This window comes from Pseudorca crassidens, chromosome 5 (genome assembly GCF_039906515.1).
Source record: "Pseudorca crassidens isolate mPseCra1 chromosome 5, mPseCra1.hap1, whole genome shotgun sequence".
In the NCBI taxonomy this organism is placed as follows: domain Eukaryota; kingdom Metazoa; phylum Chordata; class Mammalia; order Artiodactyla; family Delphinidae; genus Pseudorca; species Pseudorca crassidens.
In genome coordinates, this window is record NC_090300.1 from 19933168 (window position 1) to 19946312 (window position 13145).

The 13145-nt window shown below is 36.2% G+C and overlaps 2 long non-coding RNA genes across 5 annotated transcripts in view; one reads left to right on the forward strand and one right to left on the reverse strand.

The window, feature by feature from the left end:
* The window catches only part of LOC137224680 (uncharacterized), a 307310-nt gene that overhangs the window by 271889 nt on the left and 22276 nt on the right, over positions 1 to 13145 (forward strand). The window contains exon 5 of one of the 3 annotated variants that reach the window (XR_010943429.1): positions 2376 to 2813. The exons of the other annotated variants lie outside the window; for them this stretch is intronic. This is a non-coding gene — a long non-coding RNA (uncharacterized lncRNA). Of the gene's footprint in view, positions 1 to 2375; positions 2814 to 13145 lie in introns of those variants that run through there. 3 annotated transcript variants of the gene reach the window in all.
* Positions 1 to 13145, reverse strand: part of LOC137224683 (uncharacterized) — a 141634-nt gene that overhangs the window by 5954 nt on the left and 122535 nt on the right. For both annotated transcript variants that reach the window (XR_010943438.1, XR_010943437.1), the window contains exons 5-6: positions 6181 to 6243; positions 2640 to 2817 (exon numbers count right to left, since the gene is read on the reverse strand). This is a non-coding gene — a long non-coding RNA (uncharacterized lncRNA). The remainder of the gene's footprint in view (positions 1 to 2639; positions 2818 to 6180; positions 6244 to 13145) is intronic.

The following is a 13145-nucleotide window of genomic DNA, read 5'->3' on the forward strand; positions in this document are numbered from 1 at the left end:
ATGATTCATTACTTTCAGCTTTTAAAATAAGATTTCCTGGCTAAATATTCAAACTAAAAGTCTGAATTGCTCTGTCCTACAATTAAAGAAAAAAGTTTGAAAGAAAAAGAAAGGAGAAGAAATAAGGTAAAAAATTTGCCATACTTTTCAATGTCATTATTCCTATAGAGCAGGGTCGGCAAACTTTTTCTTAAAAAGGTCAGATAGTAAATATTTTAGGCTTTGTGGACCATATGGTCTTCATCAACTCTGCCATTGTAGCATGAAAGCAGCCAACATACTAAAGAATGGAATAACATGAAAGTGTTCCTATAAAACATTACCTGCCAAAACAGGCAGTGGGCTGGATTTGGTCCAAGAGTCATAGTTTGCTGACCTCTGCTATATAGAACAAAACCTCCCCACTCCATAGTTCTAATCATGTGTGATAGAGTTTGTGACCTTTAGTATGTTGGGATTTAAGTGGTTCTTCAAAGTCAAATATTTTCTTACATTTTATCAACCTTAGTGCTCTAAGTTCTCATTGTGGTCTTTTAGCCATTTCTTTGATTTAACACATCCCCATAAACTTAAACATAGTACTACTAGATTAATACTTAGTAACTCATTCAGTTATTCATTCATATCAGGGAGATCATTAGTGGATGACCTAAAGGTAAGTTTTATCTGGGGACTTCCTGGAAGAGCAGGGCAGCTGAGGGGCATCCAGGCCCCTCTTAAAATTTCAGGCTACCTGGAAAAGAACCGAGTAAGGTGAGGGGACACAGCCAAGGGGAGATAGGGCTTGCCAAAATCAAACCTCACTGGTTCATTTGCCCCAAGGCTGTCCCTGGTCTTCCAATAGAATGTGACTTGGGCTCAGTTATATGTCTGAACCCAGAAATATGGAATGCTGTTTGTGAAGTACATTTGGGGCATGGGAGAGGAGAGGGAAGAGAGTAGGAATTGATGCTCCACTTTGGCACATGGGGATTTTTTTCTTACTGTCTTATGTATGGATGTCATTAAATAAATGTTGATGCTTTGAATTATTTCACCTCCACCTCCATAAAGAGATGAAAATATCTCCAAGTTCTTTCCTAACCTTTCCTAGATCTTGGGATTTACTCCTATCTTATCCCTTTCTTTTCGACTCTTGCTCCTTCCTTCTAATGACCAAAGTGACAGAGGATGGGAAAAAGAGGAAGAAAAAGGTGGTAGGACAATGGTTAGGTCTGAGGCAGTGAGAGGCAGGGGCAAGAATAGGCAATTTTGGTGATCTCAGCCTCTTTCCTGGCATGAAACATCATGCATTTCTACAGAAATGAGCAACAAGTTTACTTTAAAATATCTTAGCAAGCACTATCTTAAACATCAGAAAATAATATTATTTTTGGTTTATTTAATTTGAAGAGAGGAAAGGAGCACTCCAATAAAAAGTTAAAATAACTAATTTTAATGTAATTTTACTATGTATAAAAATATGTGAAATCCGGGACTTCCCTGGTGGCACAGTGGTTCAGAATCCACCTGCCAGTGCAGGGGACACATGTTCGAGCCCTGGTCCGGTAAGATACCACATGCCGCGGAGCAACTAAACCCGTGAACCACAACTACTGAGCCCGTGTGCCACAACTACTGAAGCCTGTGTGCCCAGAGCCCATGCTCCACAACAAAGAGAAGCCACTGCAATGAGAAGCCCGTGCACTGCAACGAAGAGTAGCCCCTGCTCGCCAAAACTAGAGAAAGCCCGCGCGTACCAACGAAGACCCAACGCAGCCAAAAATAAAATTTTTTAAAAATTAAAAGAAAAAGTGAAATCCATCTATTTCTACAACATTTACTGTAACGCATCCATTAGTAATTTAAAATATGTATTTTTGTCTAAACTTGTCACCAGTATAAATCTTTTCTTTCCAACAAATGGAGATTGCATATTTGATTCACGGATGGTTTCCAACTTCTCAACCACTACATTTCATTATTATGCATCTGAATTTGTAAGTTTTCTTTTTAAAGATAATGCCTTTTTGTGATCACAGTAAACAAAATGCAGACCCCATGAACCATGTAAGTTAATAAGTTTCTGATATAAAATTTGTATTATAGCAATTCAATTTCATCTTGCCTGACCAAGGAAAACATAAAGGAAGCTCAGTTAATAAAATATCCTGTAAGAAAATGTGTCATTTATTTTTAAAAATGATCTAACTTTATGGAATATAATCATGTATTTATAAATACTTTGAAAATGAAGTTGTTTGTTCGGCACTTCATGTAGAAAATGAATTACAGTGAATAGGAGTATTATTTATAATATAAACAAAGCATGAAAGGTTAATCTAAAATGCCAATGAAAATATGCTTCATAATTCTCCTGTTTTTCTTATTTTCAGGTTCTTGAGTGATCAGTCACAGCCTCCAACTTAACAAATATCTAGAACTAGAAACAGTACAATGTGTCTCTGAAAGTTAGTCCAGATTTTTATCAACTATAAAATCCCTTCTCATTTGCCTGCATATGTTTCTGTTTTATTTTTAATATTTTTCTCCACATTGAATTTTGGACTTTCCCCTCCCCGTTTTTGCACAATGTCACACTTAGTAATAAGCTGAAAGAATCCACATATTAAATACAGTAACAGGTCTGAGTTAATTACCCTGGAATGCTCTTGACTTGGCTGCCGTGATCTGAAGAAATGTCACTTGCTGCATACTTTTGCTCCAGTGGCTCAGATGGTAGGTAGCATCACTGAACTTGTAAGATGAGAGACTTTACTTTCTCTTCAAATGGCAAAGAACTCCTTAAGTGGATAGAAAGGTCATCTCACCCTTCCTCTGTTATAATGACATATAAAGTTAATCATCAGATGCATCCCAAAAGACGCTCTTCTCCAAGAAAACAATCCAAACAATGTTTATATGTGTATATTTAGAGCCAAAAAAAGAGAGAAGCAATAAATACTAAATGACCCTGTGAAGTCTATTACAGCTTTCAATTTGGTCTCACTAACCAGACCCCAAGAGCCTCAGCAAACAGGCCGTGAATATGTTCCTCTAATGACCCAATTCACCACTGTCAGCAAAGGTGACATTGAAATCCAGTCAGCATCCCTACATCCTAACATCAGCAGTAAAAAGAAAAAAAGAATCCCCTTCTCTTCTGCAGTGATCTGTTTGAATCTGTAATATGGCTTCATTAGTATCAGGCTGTAAACCTCTTCACTCTCCTAACATGTATACTGCTCATGGAGCTCATCTGGTTTCTCTCACCTCTCTGATTACTCAATCCTCGTAATATTCTAAAGCCTCACAAATCCAATCTTATTCATGAGATCGCCCTACTCTGAAGTAGCTTTCCATTTCTCAGTCTTCTAGAACATTTGCTGTAACACACACAGTAGTACTTAAAATTAATATGTATTTTAGTCTCAACATTTCACCAGTGTAAATCTTCACTTTCCAAGAAATGAAATTACATTTGATTCAAGTTTGTATCTTGAAACATATATGTGTTTTGAAGTAGATTATTTTTTAAGTGGTTAAATCAGAATGTTTTAAACAGTCAATTCAAAGGCAAAAAAGGAGCAGGAAATTTTTGTAGCAATGGCTTCTTGTTTTAATTCCTTTATGAGCATTTGATATCAGATAGATTCAGACTGACTGATGGGATGGAGTATCAATATATTTAGAGGAAGTTGTGCAAAGAAGAAAATGCTGAAAAATTCTCAGAACGACTTCCTGTTTCACAGTTGTTATGTCTCTGCAAATGTTTAGGGTTTTGTTTGCCTTCCTTGCTCTTGGTGTTTGATTCGTATTAAGTTTCAAACTTTGTTGTTTAACGTTTAGACGTTTCGAGCATTTTTCTATTGATAACTTTCCAAAGAGAGTTATATTTCACTTTAAGCCAAAATTCTCATGATTATTTTCCAGTTTTCACTCCAAAATCCCACTGACTAAAATGATCTATCATAAACCTTTTAGTGGTGCAGCTATCTCTATTCTGGAGAGAAATATTTGGAAGGGCAATATTTTTACAGATCCTTCCATCAAAATGCAATCAATGGCTTGACCTCTCAGGTTTCCAATTTGTAGATTCTGGGAACAAAGTTGTCCTAAAACTGCTTAACTTTAATAAGTGTGCTCTTAAGGTTGCTAAAAGTTAAGCCCTGAACTTACAGATATCAATCTACTTTTCAAAGAGTTGACCTCACAAGGGTTGCCGCTCCTGTTATTCAGAAGCAAATTTTTTCCTGGAAATAGGTATGTGCTTTTCATCAGAGGAAAAAAATAGTAAACTTGCTATGCCAGTCATCCATCTCTCCATCCATTCATTCAGCATTTGTGGAGCATTCATGTCTTCCGAAGGCTGTAAGTGCATTTAGCTGGATTCTATAATCTATGTAAATGAATACATACCATATCTGACCTTGAAGAGCTTCCCATTTAAAGTACAGAGTTCAGTTCATTCATTTTCAAATATTTATTGTGAACCTACTCAACTCAAGGCTGTGTCAGATGTGTTGAGGATGCCATGCTGAACAAAAGGAACCCAATCTTGCTATCTTTGAACTTAAGGTTCATTGTAGAGCTTGACACTAAAACCTGAAGGAGCGAGAGCAACTAACCATGAAGAGATGTTCGGGTGGGACATTGCTGGCAAGGGAATAGAAAGGGTAGGAATTGAAGCTACCTTCTAGAGTAGGGCTAAGGTAGGAATGATTGCAGTATGTTTGAAGACAAAAGACCTGACCACAGATAACTATCAAAAAGGTATATTCTGCTCGGATTGTAGTGGGTAAAACAAAAGATGAGGGTGGTGGGTGGCAAGGATACTAGTGACAGGAAAGTTTTATAAAAGAAATTTCATAAAGTGACATGTCATTAAATGAAAGGTGAGCAGAATTTCAGAGGATAATAGAAGGGGGAGGGCATTCAGAACGAAGCTGCTGCTGAACCCAGGCAGAAAAACAAGATACATCTTGGGAAATGCAAGTTGTTCTACATGGCTAGAGGGTAGAGTGGTGACAAGTGTACTAGAGCAGGTGGCAAAGAAGGAGAGGCAGGCGTAAATTAAGATTGCTAATGGCCGCGAATAACAAGAATGTAAATGACAGTGGCTTAAGTAATTAGGAATTTTGTTTTCTATCAAGAAGTTTGGTGGTAAGCACTTACTCACTTTGATCCAGCAGCTTAATTATATCAGGGCTAAATGTCAGTCTCCAGGCCTTCGCCTCATGGGGTCAACATGGCTGCCACAGCTCCCATCATGTCATTCACACCCCAAGTATCCTCAATCCCCCAATGCAGGGAACAAGGGGTTGAATCACACAGAAAAGAACCTTTTCTTTTAGAGTACTTCTTTACTTTCAGGGAGCAAAATTCTTTCCCAGAAACTCTCCAGAAAACTTCCCCTTATACCTGGGTAACATGCCCACCTTAGATGAGGAATCAATTTTCCTAAGGTCTAATAAGTCAAGGTTTTCTTGGCAAGGAAGAAGGAGGAGAAATACTATTGTGGTGGCAGACACTGTGTTTGCCAGAGCAGAAGTGGATGATGGGAAGCCGAAGCAATCGACTTCTCTCTGTGGACAATGGGCCTCTGGCTGAAACCTCAGCTTATGATAGCTTAATGTTCATCAGCTCTTTTGTTCCCTTAAACTTCCCATTTAAAACATTTTGCTGTACAAAGCTTCATTTTTCCCCTACTTTTTGCCCTCTTTCTGTCTGTGGGGTTTGTGGATGAAATAAGTATTGCTGAATTCTGTTATTGGTTTTCAAGGTAATACATTCAAATCCAAACAATAAAATCCACCAGAATAGAATTCTTTCTAAGCAGTTTTATAATATAGCTTTCTAAGAGACTTTTCTCTTGGGTCACAAAAGTAGACAAAAATATCACTTATACTACCTTATTAATTATTATGTTAAACAATGAGTCATACAATATTAATTTTTCTTTCAGGAAAAGTAAAAATCGCTCTCATAGAATATAGAAAATATAAAGATTGATATCTTATTTTGCTTACATATACAGCATACCTAACGACCTACATTTCTTATTCAACCAAGAAAAAGATACAAGACAAGCACACTGATGATGAAAATCATTTCCTGCATTTCATTAAATTAAATTAAATTAAAGCACATTTCATTGTGCTTTTATGCTACATTAAATGAGGAGTCTAAATAAATTCCTACCTGCTCAGAAAGATCCCTCAACTTATGCTATAGGCATTTTAGTTCGGCGTTTGCTTCTTCTGCCTTAAGGAAGAAAAAAAAGGTGATAAATTCTCATTACAAATATCCATCTGCAATTGAATGCACTGCCCATTTACTATTTGTAGCAGTTAGGATTGTACTTTTTTGAAGTATGAGTATAGAAAGACACTATGCTTGGTAGTTCAGACCCATTATGAATATACAAGTGAGGGGCTGAATCATGTCCACTAAGAAGTTCTGGTTTGTGGTAGAAACTATAGAAAATGGCTTTGCAATGGTGGGAGTCTGTAATTGGCCACTTTAGTCCCTTTACCATCTAGATTCTGCCAAAGACTTCTGGATTCCCCTCTAGTGACCCTTCACCCAGAACATCCACATGACTAGGGACTTCTTAACTTTTTCATCATGAGGACTTTTTCCTCAGATACCTATACGATGTTCTGTTTCCATCCACGTTCATTTAGTATATATGGTTAAGAAAACACAAAATAAGAAGTGAACATGCGTCTAGTAATATTTTTAAATGTATTTGCTAACTTTGGGTTAAATGTGAAGACTTGACCACAGGTGATTATCTCCTCTTCCTCCCAAACACCATAAAAATGGCTTTTAAAACTTTAAAAAATTAACAAATGAGGATGAAGAGAAAAATAGAAAATATAATTTCAGAAAGACTATTAGAGCAATTTTTAGAGAGTCAAATAAGATGCAGGAGGGATTATTGACATAGCAGGGCAGAGAATGCCCAAAACTAACTGACCACAAGAGGGTGTTCTGATGGGAAATGAGCTTGTTTACCTCACAAATCCTCCAAGAGTCTCTGTATGTGGGGAAGCAGGTAACATGAAAAGTGGAAGGCAGTCTAAAGACTGAACACTCAGAGATTGTTTAAAGTCTCTTAACTCTCCCACAAATGCACACTAAGGGAAAAAAATTTTAGTATCTGGAGAAGTTTACTCAGGAACCAGTGAATACCAAGTAACAGAGCTTTAGGAAGAAAACAGGGTGATAAAATTGGTCTACATGCATCCCCTATTCTACCCATAGTCCGTTTCCTCAGCCTTGCTTCCAGAATACTGGTTTCCATGTTTATCTTTCTTGGCAGAAAATTGGAGTCTGTGAAAAAAAAACTGAAAAACTTCAGATAAAAGACCTCTAGATGTTTGGGAGTTTCCTAAATACATGGAGGAGTTCACTCTAAGTGAAGCCAACTAGTTGAGTCCTGTTCCCCTGCCCCAGCCTTCTCCCTTACAACCCAGAGCTTTCTGAACTTGGATCATATATATAAATATTTACTGAAGGAGTAACATACATGAGAAAAAATCCATTCCCATGGAGAGACCAAAACAAACAAATATTTCTAAAAATTGGACCCAGTTAAAACAGGCAAATAGATCAACTAACATCACTTTCATAAAATAAGAACAGGAAACTATTTTTTAAAGCAATCAGAGAAAAAGAAATTAGGAACTAAAGTACAGTATGAAAAATTATTAGAAATCTTTACAGAAAATCTATAAAGTAGTTCAAACAACAAAGAGATAGAAAATAATAATTTAAAAAATAGAAAATTAGAGGATTCATTTAGGTGGGTTAACATCCAACTAGGAGAAATTCTAGAGAAAGAAGAGAAAAAAAGAGGAGAGGAAATGGTCAAAGAAAAAAAAATTACTCCCAAACTGAAGGGCTTCTATCTTTAAGTTGAAAGAGCCCATTGAATGCCCAGTAAAATTAATGACACAAAATAGTCACACAAAGTCTTATTATAATGAAATTTCAGTATGCCTGGGGTTAAGAGGCAGACTTTAAAACACTCACAAAGTAAATATTAATCTGATCAGTAACATTAGAATTCAAAGGACAGTAGAACAAAGGTATGAAAAATTCTGATGAAAATTATTTTCAACCTTTAATTTTATACCCGGCCAAGGTATCAAGTCAAATATGAAGATTGAATAAAGGCATTTTCAGATATGCAATAATTTTTAAAACTTATCTCTCATATACCCTTTCTTAGGAAGTGACCAAATTTATAATTCATAAAAAATGACATACTAAAGCAGGAAAGAGAAAATGAGAGGATTCAGGGATGAGTGTCTTTATTACAGGAGATAAAAAAGGGAACTTCTGGCATGATTAATGTGCTTTAAGACTAAAAAACTATTAGTTTATATTGAATCAAGAAACAGATATCTGTAGGAGGCAGATCGTCAGTTAAAACAAAACAAAAAGCAAAAATTAAATGACGGGATTGTTAGCTGCTTTGAAGTATTTGTGTCTTTGGGAAAATATTGGCTGGTATTTAACAGATATGTTAGAGCATTTGCAAAAAATAATCAATGGTAACTATATAAGAAAATAAGCAGGTTTAAATATAATGAAGTAGTAATTGCCTTCAGTATCAAAAGTCATATAAGAATGAAACCTAATAAACATACACTATTGTTTCAACAGCGAATAATATTTATTTAATGCTATGGTCTGAATGTTTTTATCCTCCAAAATTCATGTGTTGAAATACAAATGTCCAATATTAGGATGTGGAGCCATTGGAAGGTGATTAGATCACAAGCGTGGAACTTTCATGAATGCAATTAATGTCCATAAGGAAGAAGTCATAATGTCCATAAGGAAGAAGAGGTCAGAGAGAGATCCCTGGCCCCTTCCACCATGTGAGAACAAAGGGAAAAGTTGGAAGTCTGCAACCCAAAAGATAACCTTCCAGTAATCCAGCCATGCTGGCAGCTTGGACCTCCTGCCTCCAGATGTGTGAAGAGTAAATTCTGTCTTTTATAAGCTACCCAGTCTGTAGTATTTTGTTATACCAGCCTGTACAGACTAGGAAGTATAATAAAAATAATGTAAAGACTGGCTGCTGCTTTATCATAGATAGAAGAAATGAAGAGTGAGGTTGGTGAAGAGAACCAAATTCTCAATTACCCTCAATACCCTCAAATACCTCTAATTCTCTTAATCCCCCTGTTTAATATATTACTTCAATCCCTAACTATGTTCAGAGACCCTCTATTAAGTAAGTTTCCGGAATTTTGCTGGGACTTTTTCGTACTACACAGAGGGAGTGAGGATTCTGGGAGTCTGTCAGTTTCTTAATCAGAACTTCCCACAATCATACTGTTTTGAGAACTATGCCTTACTACTTTTAGAGGTATTTGGTATGATCAATTGCTTATATTCTAGGGGGTTATGGATCTGAAGCAAAAATTGGGTTGCTATTCTGTGAGCTTAGGCTTCAACTCTTCAACTAAGCCAGATATTCTTCAGTTATCTCCTTCTCAAATCCTCAAAATTTTGTTGCTCTCATCTACAGTTTGTTCTTCTGTGTTCTCATATGTCAATGCCTTTCTTAAATTTTGAAGTAATTGTAGATTAATGGGAGGTTGCAAAGAAATGTACAGGGAAGTCCTGTGCACACTTCCCCCAGCATCCTCCAATGTTAGCGTCTTACACAACTATAGTACAATATGAAAACCAAGAAGTTGACATTGGCTTAAAGCTTATTCAGAATCCATCAGTTATACATGCACTTATTGGTGTGTATGTCTGTATCTATGCAATTTATCAGATAAATAGGCTTGTGTAACTACTACCACAATCGAAATATGCAGCTATACCATCACAAGACTCTTGTTACCCCTTTATAGCCACACTCATCCCCTCTCCTCCTGCTCCTAAACCCTGACAACTAATATGCTATTCAACTCCATAATTATGTTATTTCATGAATATTATTTAAATGGAATCATGTAGTATGTATTCTGTTGAGATTAGCTTCTTTCTACTCAGCATAATTTCCTTGCAGTTCCTCCAAGGAAATAATCGCATGTATTAATAATTCCTTCCTTTTTACTGCTGAGTAGTATTCCATGGTATGGACATACCACAATTTAATCATCCATCTGCAGAACATTAGAGTAGGTTCCAGTTTTTGGCAATTAATAATAAAGCTACTATGAATATTTGTGTACAGATTCCTGTGTGAAGATAAGTCTTTATTTCTCTGGAATAAATGCCCAAGAATGCAATTGCTGGATCATATGATAACTCCATTTTTAGGTTTGAAGGAAAGTATCAAACTATTTTACAGAATGGCTGTACTATTGTACATTCCTACCAGCAATATATGAGTCATTAAATTTCTCTGCATCCTCACCAGCATTTGGTATCGTCATTATTTTTTTTAACCTATAGCCATTGTGATGTATATTGGTATCTTATTATAGTTATAATTTACATTATCTAATTGCTAAATATTCCAAACACGTTTTTGTGTGTTTATCTGTCATATGTTTTTTCTCTTGGGTAAAATGTATGTGTTTATCTTTTTGCTCATTTTCTAATTGGATTGCTTGTTTATTTTTTTTCTCATGCCGAATATTAAGAATTCTTTATATATTCTAGATACAAGGCCTCTGTTGGATAAGAGATTGCAAGTATTTTCTTCAAGTGTGTAATTTGTATTTTCATCTTTATAGCAGAGTCTCTTGCAATGCAAACGTTTCTAATTTTGAAGAGGTCCTATTTATCAATTTTTCCTTTTATGGATCATTCTGTTGGTGTCAAGTCTAAGAACTCTGCTGGTCCTAGATTTTGAGGATTTTTCTCCTATGTTCTTTCCTAGAAGTTTTATAGTTTTATGTTTTACGTTAAAGTCTGTGATCAATTTTGAGTTAAAGTTTATATTAAGTGAGAAGTATAGGTCAGAGCTATTTTTTTTTCTAATGGATGTCCAATTGCTCCAAAACCATTCACTGAAAAGGATATCCCTCTCCCATTGAGCTGCTTTTGCCTCTGTGTCAAAGATTAAATGGGAATATTTGTGTGGATCTCTTTCTGGGTTCTCTATTCTCTTCTGTTGATCTACGTGTCTCTCTCTCTCCATTGGTATCACACTGTCTTGATTAGTGTGTCAATGTCTTTTTAACTTCTCTTTACTGTTGTTTTTTTTTTTTTTTAAGAAGGAATACAAGAGATATATTGGAAGTAAAAGTATATGATCTGTTATTTTTTACTAAAATCTACTTTTTAAATATCTTTTTCATTGTTTCACTAGCTGGGACAAAAGTGTTAATTTTGTAGAGTTTAAAAAATGATTTATTAGTATTTTCGTTACTATTTGGGTAGTATATTTGAAAAATAATACCTAGGTCTGTGACAAATGCTGAAGAGAATACAAGCATAAAATAAGCCAAATCAGAGAAGGAACAATAAATTTTGCCAGAGATGAGGTGGAGGAGGAGGGTAAAAGAATGATTAGGGAGAGTTAACCAGAAGAGATGACAAGGGAGCTGGATTTTCTTATATGTAGAGAGGGTGTGAATGAGGGAATTAGTAGTTGATTCATAGGATTAATTTCAAATATAGCCTCAGAGGACTTCCGCTTCTAGTCAAGATAGAGTAAGAGGAGTTGGATTTACTCTCCTGCCAAGAAACAGGTAAGATAAAAAAAAATATGAAACAAAGGCACACAAGACATTGAACAACAGCAACATAAGACAGCGATCCCTCAGAACTGGGAAACAAACATGGTGAGCTCTAAAATTGCCCCAGCTTCATGCCTGAAGATTAGGCATAAGGGAGATGAAATCCAGGCAGAGCCAGCATTCGCCCTAAATGGAGGAGATGGAATGGTGGATCTAGGGAAGCCAGGCAGCTAGCGTTTACAAAGTAGAATACTGGACATTTGGGTAGTGAGAATTGCAGGGAGAGAAAATTCCAGAGGTCTGCAGAGGGTTCCCCTCAAGGGTTCAACAGAGAGTGATCAGCACATAAATGAGAGTTCACGGAAAGAAGCACATGGAAGAATTAAAAGGCACAGTGCTCAGAGACCACACAGGACCAGAGATAGCACACTTACCCTACCCAACAGCCAAGGTAGAAAACCTCATAACTTAGGGGGCATCGACTGGAATTCTAAAAATGTCTTGTTTCATTGTTGGGCAAAGATTAACCTTATTTCTCATCTCATCTAACAAAGCTTAAAAGCAAGGCCCCAAGGGATCAAACTGTTTCCAAAAGCCACATGCAGAACAAAAGTCAAGAATATTTATAGGACGACAAAAATATTCAGACACAGAAAGGTTAAATTCACAATGTCGGGCAACCCCCCAAAATAGAAGGCACACAAAGAAGTGTGCAAATATAACTCATGAGGAGAAAAATCAATCTACCTAAAAATGAAATAAAGTGGTATAGTATTACTGCCTTACCTTGGTAGTACCCTAAAGTATTAGGACTTGTGTTACATTTCAGTGGGGTGATTAAGCAATGGAAAAGGTGATAAAATGTAAATGTATGGAATTCAGTGGAAGTAGAAGGTTAGTGTCTTTAACTAGTCCCAAGTTTTGGTGAGGTGCTGGTTTTCCTACTTTACAATGAGAAGGGGTTGGGAGCAAATTTATTAAAATCTTGAAGCATATGGTAACCATGGGAGGCTGGAAGATTTAAGTGTGCTGGTAGCTGACTTTGGGTTATACTAGCAAAATTAACTTAATTTTAGAATGAGAAATACTTAAGTGTGCATAGAGATATAGCACTCAGCTTTTGTACCAAGGGCCTTAGGGCGATTTAGGGTTATTTGAGGAGTCCTGAGACTTTATTTGGGCCCTAATCAATACAGGACACAATTACATTGTGCTGACAGGTGTCCAAGTAACCTCTTCCTTTTCCTCTCTTTTATCAATACGAAACAGACTCAGACTTAGAGAATGAACTTATGGTTACCAGGGTGGGGGGCAGAGAGATAGATTGGGAGTGTGGGATTGACATGTACACACTGCTATATTTAAAACAGGCAACCAACAAGGACCTACTGTAAAAATAAATAAAAAGTAAAAATAAAATAGGTATTATCTACATAAGCATAAGATCCTTTCTCTAGGAATTGTGCTGAATAAAATTATTTAAGCAAGTATGAGAAAAAAAGG